The sequence below is a fragment of the Cheilinus undulatus genome, linkage group 18 (genome assembly GCF_018320785.1).
Source record: "Cheilinus undulatus linkage group 18, ASM1832078v1, whole genome shotgun sequence".
In the NCBI taxonomy this organism is placed as follows: Eukaryota; Metazoa; Chordata; class Actinopteri; order Labriformes; family Labridae; genus Cheilinus; species Cheilinus undulatus.
Window position 1 is genome coordinate 17,594,578 of NC_054882.1, and position 6,000 is coordinate 17,600,577.

Genomic DNA, 6,000 nt, shown 5'->3' on the forward strand with positions numbered 1-6,000 from the left:
TTGCTCCACAGTCCAGTGTCTGTGTGCTTTACACCACTCCATCTGACACTTGGCATTGGGCCTGGTGATGTGAGACTTGTATGCAGCTGCTCAGCTATGGAAACCGATTCCATGAAGCTCCTGCTGCACAGTTTTTGTGCTTACATCATTGCCAGTGAAGGTTCAGAACTTTTAAGCTATGGAATTGGCAGCCACTTTGTGGCTGAGTTGCTGTTGTTCCTAAACACTTCCACTTTTTAGTAATATCACTTACAGTTGACTGTTGAATATCCAGTGTAGAGGACAACAAACTGTCTTATTGCAAAAGTTGCATCCATCACAGTACTACATTTTAGTCAGTGAGCTCTTCAGAACGACCCATTTAGTATGACAAATGTTGGCAGAAATGTTTATTGCTTGTTTTTTTTTTCACCTGTAGAAATAGGTCTGATTGAATTCAATTATTAACAGGTGTGGTCGAATATTTTTGCTCATGTAGTTTATTTCTTACTCTATTAATAAATTCAAAAAATTCTGTATGTACAGAGGGCATATTAAACCTAAGATGTCTTTTATGAGGGCCTCCCTCAGAAGAAGATTAAATAAAACAATTTATTCATACAAAGAAAACAACTGTTAGTAACACAAAAAATAAAACAGAATAAATAAAATGTAACGAATAAAAGAAAGTAATTTACAAATACAAATTAAGTACACTAGAATACTAGAATTTTCTGAGTATTCACAAGAATCATTATTCAGCTGTAATATCTCAGCTGTCCAGTAGATGGTAGTAAAGCATCACTTTTACAAAGAGTTGTTTGGCTTTGAAATTGAAAGTAGGACTCTGTTTTTTCAGAAGCTACACCAGCAACATTGCATTATTTATACATATGTTAAGTGAAGTAAAAATCAGAAATATATTAGAGGCGCTTGTGAAAGTCATACTGCAATAGACACCAGTCCATACAAACTGGAATTTAGGCAACAAAGGAATATAATGTGTATTCAGTTTGCAATGGCTTGACTTTTGCACAATGCTTGATTCACCTAAAGCAGCCTCAACCTCCTAATTTTTGTTTCATAAACAGAGCATTTAGAGGCAAATGTGTATTTTAGCAGAGACAATGGTGCCTCAAGAAAGTGTTGGCATAGTCATTAGGTATACTTAATGAGCCACCAGCATTTGTTGTTTAGAAAGGCCTCTGCAAAATCACTTTTATTTTATTTTCTAACATTAATGTCTTAAAATATATATCAAGACCCCATAAACACTTTCTTTGTAACATTAACGCAGCATTGTAGTATCACCAGTTAATCCAGCACCAGTGAAACCATGACACCTGTTCTTTAAATCAGGCAAAATAGAAACTGAAAAGGTGACTTGTAAGTTAAATCTTCTAGCTGATTTAACATGTAGTGAAGTGTTTTATGATCATTTAAAACTTAAATCAACCTTTCAAAATTATGTTAATGCTTTTTATGTAAGTTTTGAAACGACACTAACAATAATACCCATTGACATTCGCTGTGTACTTTGCAGAAAACTCTTCATCCAGATCATATCACTATGATTTTATCCCTCACACACTGTGGTGAACGAAGCATTTGGAATCTCTGGAAACTCCAAACCCTATTAGGGTAACACCATAGCCTAGACACCACCGGTGCTTCTTTCCTCAGAATGTGTTTTTCTGGAACCATCTGAACTCTTTCAGGACTCAATGTGGACATCTTTGCACGAATTGTGGAGGGGCATTGGTGCAGGTTTTATCCATTGTTCCATGGTTCTCCATCCCTCTTTATCCAGACGGTAAAGCCGCCTGGATTCCTGCCCGATGTGTGGAGGGCATGAACCTGAGTGGAATGACTGGAGGTTTGATTTTAGTGTAGATGGCTTCTCTCCTAAGACCAGGAAAACACACACATAGGCTCCATACATCAACACTGGGGTAACGCCAAGTGTAGATAAAGGCTGTTATGTAACGGCAGGACCTCCAAACAGCATGAGAGCAGATCAAAGCTTTGGTTTGAACCGTGTGCTTTTATTAAAACTGTATGGGATTTACTGTGCTTGTGTGGTTTATGTGCATGTGTGGATAAAGAAGTTGAAGCAAAAACAAAAAAGAGCTACCTACAGTTTCCTTAGACTGTTTTACATCCGTCACACACCCTAAAACACTATTTAACTCATACTTTATTTCCATAAGATCAGCTTGAATCTCAACTCCTTAATTGATATTCAGAAGTCACATAAATACTGCATTCATTTGAGATTTTTTTACAAAGCTGCCATGCCGTAGCTGAGCCTGACACAAGGACTGCATATGCTGTTGGAAAAATTGTAAAAATGAGTTCCCTATATAGATGCAGTCTACATCAAAAGGAAACCTTTGCACTGAGAGGGAAAACAAACCATTGAGCCCAATTTAGAAGAGCTGCTTTCACATAAAAATCTTTTTGGTTGTATTGTCATATTATACCAGAGCACAGAGCTGAGTAGGAGAATACTGTTGCTGCAAGCCATCCAGCAGGAAGATGAGCTGCGTTCATGGGATCCATAATCCAAGCATTTACAGTGAGTATCAGTATTCCTGGCTACCATTACACCATGAAGACAAAAGAACACTCCAACTCAAACAAAAGGTTATCTACATCCACCGGAGTTCAGTAAAATCAATCATCTAGAAGAGGAAGGAATATGGCACGTGTGTAAATCTGTCTAGATCAGACCGTCCTCGCAAACTGAGTGACTGTGCAAGACGGAGACTAGTAAGAGAGGCCACCAAGACACCTGTGAGTACTCTGAGGGAGTTACAAGCAACATAGGAGAGATTCTGTATGCCCAGGTTCTTCACCTATCAATGCTTTATAGGAAAGTGGCAAAGAGAAATCCACTGTTGAAGAAAACTCAGATTATATCTGGACTAGGGGTCATCAAAAGATGTGGGAGACTCCATGGTCAAGATCTTTGGCGCTATGTTCAGCAGACACCAAACACTACACGTCACCACAAACACACCATCCCTACTGTGAAGAACAGCGGTAGCAGCATCATGCTGTGGGAATGCTTCTTGGCAGCCAGCCTTGGAAGGCTTGTAAATGTAGAGGGTAAAATGAATGTGGAGTACAATCTTATCTAGTCTGTAAGAGAACTACGCCATTCCGCACAAGTTACAACAGCATGGCTTCACAATAAAAGAGTGAATGTACCCCACATGATGAAACGCAGAATAAGACAATAAAAACCTGCACTGTGGAACAACTTAAGATATTCATTGTGGAAAAATGGGAAAGAATTCCTCTTTCAATACTTCAGCAATTAGAGTCTAGTATTGTTAGAAAAAGGTGATATAACAGTGGTAAAAGTGCTCCTGTTCCAGCTTTTTAATGGAAGATGTTGCAAGCATTGAATTAGAGAAAATCTTCCAAACTTTGAAAGTGGGACTATATGGTGAGCACACTCCTCCTTTATTTTCAAGTTGGTTTCTAGCTCTAAATGTTCACACTTAATGTTTTACCATTCACGTTGCTCAGTGGGAGAAGAGTAAATGGGAGATAAAGCAAAGATGCAGACTTTGTGTTTGTGAAAATGAAGAGAAATTCTTTAGAAACTAGTTCAGTCCAGATTGCTTTCCTATGAACTCAAACACTGACTCACTGAGGGTAGGTGTTGTTTGTCGGAGATAAGGAGAAAGCCTTCTCAGCAGCGTGAGTGCACAGAAGACTAAAATAGAAAGTGCATGCTGTGAGCCCCGTTCTCAGATGAACACATCTGTTAGCGTAACTATTTCTAAAGAAAGAATACTCCCCGCACCTCTGCTCTTAATCACAGTCTCATACAAAGGTTCTCATACAGGGACACACATGTTTTCTAGCCAGCATTATGACACTGAATGAACCTTCCCACATTCTTCAGACATGAGTGAAATTCTTCTTTGCTTCAGTAAAAATAAAGCTCTACTCTTATCACCCTGTTAGATCAGTGTACATCATCTGAATTTACTGATAGCATTCTGCTATATCCGGAGGTGTCAGAAGTATTCACGTTCATTACTTAAGTAGAAGTATAGATACTTGGGTTTAAAAAGACTTTTGTAGAAGTTGAAGTATCAACTCAAGCTTTTTACTCAAGTAAAAGTATAAAAGTACTGGTTTCAAAACTACTTAAAGTATAAAAGTAAAAGTAATGTAAGGGGGAAAAAAATATTTTTCTAAGGGCCATAGGCCATAATGACTATAATGTTACATTAAAATGTTAATGTTGAAAAAATTGGGATGCACCTGTTTCAGCCGCATTTATGTCCATTGAAAATGAACGCATTTTAGTACAATGCAAATACATTCAAGAACCATATATGTGTACTACCAACCTCCTCGCTGGTGCTTGGTTGGGACATTTCGCTTGAGTTCTCTTGAGTCTCTGCCATGGACGTCTTTGTACTAGGCTACATACGTCTGCTATTTCCTTGCTGGAGTGTGACATGATTTGTGTCATGTGCGCGGGTGCGATGGTTCGCGTACAAACCAATAGGGTGTCGGAATGTTATTTTGTTTATACTTCTCATCCAACCACAATCAAATTCACTCTAACTGGATGGTTTTTGGGTTTTTTATTTGTGTTTTTTGAACGATGTCAAGCCGGAATGAAAACAAACTGAAATGAAATAGGAGTAACAAGGCTACTTTTAAAATGTAAGGAGTAGAAAGTACAGATAATTGCTTGAAAATTTAAGGAGTGGAAATAACAAGTAGGCTGAAAAATAATTACTCCAGTAAAGTATAGATACCCAAAATTTCTACTTAAGTAAGGTAACAAAGTATTTGTACTTAGTTACTTGACACCTCTGGCTGTATCATGCCTAAAAGTATCAGTAAGGAACTCCAGCGTTTCCACCATTTGTGGATAATGGCTCTCACTGACATTAACTTAGTCAAGTGAAGCCTGCAGGCCTGTAGATGTTGTTCTGGGTTCTTTTAGGACATCCTGGATGTGTCGTTGATGTGCTCTTGGAGTCATTTTGGTAGGCCAGCCACTCCTGGGAAGGTTCACCACTGATCCAAATTTTCCCTATTTGTGGATAATGGTTCTCACCATAGTTCGTTTGAGTCCCAAAGCCTCAGAAGTGGCTTTTTAAGAATTTACAGTCTGATAGATGTCAATGACTTTTTCAGACCAGTTCTATTTAAGGGATTTCTTGATTCAACAGATCTTAGCTGAGCAGGGATCATACTCAGTGTATGTAGACATTTTCTGATGATAATTGCAGTGAAGAGGTATATTCAGAGCTGTAATCTACTAACTTTCCTCCGTTCCCATTCATTTCGAATGGCTGCCCCACACTTCCTGCCCCCCATCAGGCATTCGGGATCACGTAATTGCAAGCAGCCTATCGGGGACAAGTTTCTGTAGAATTATATTCATGGTGATACTACTCAGCTGTAACTAAATTATGTCAGTCCAGATAAAATACCTTTGATAGCTACCTTTAGCCAGTTGGCATAAAAAAGATATCCAAACTGAGGGCTACATCGACTTTTACATAAAGCTCAATCTACCAAACGGTTGTTTTCAGTATTCATTCTTGTACCTTCACTCATCATACAAACACATTCTCACTCTCATAAGGAAAGCTTTCCCGCTGCTCCTCTCTCAGCAGGATCAGGCAGATGAAAGGACGACTAAACACCTCCTCCTGCCCTCCATCAGTCCTCCTAATCCTGTCAGAGGCTGTGATGAAGTGCTCTTTCTCCCCACTTTTTATTTCAAAATCTGGATTCAATAACCCCACTGATCTTCAAAAACAATCAGAAAGAACACCCCTTACATATGCAGACCGACACACGTAGTAGTAGACTGCAGGCATCAGACCAGAAATGAGCACACGGGTGGGAATGCTGTTTTAATAGACGGACACAAAAGTAGACAAATCTGACCTGTGGCATTTTAGTTTTTATAATATGTGTTTAAAAACATATTATTAAAACCAGGGAGTGCTGCCAAGACAGCAGAAACTCTCC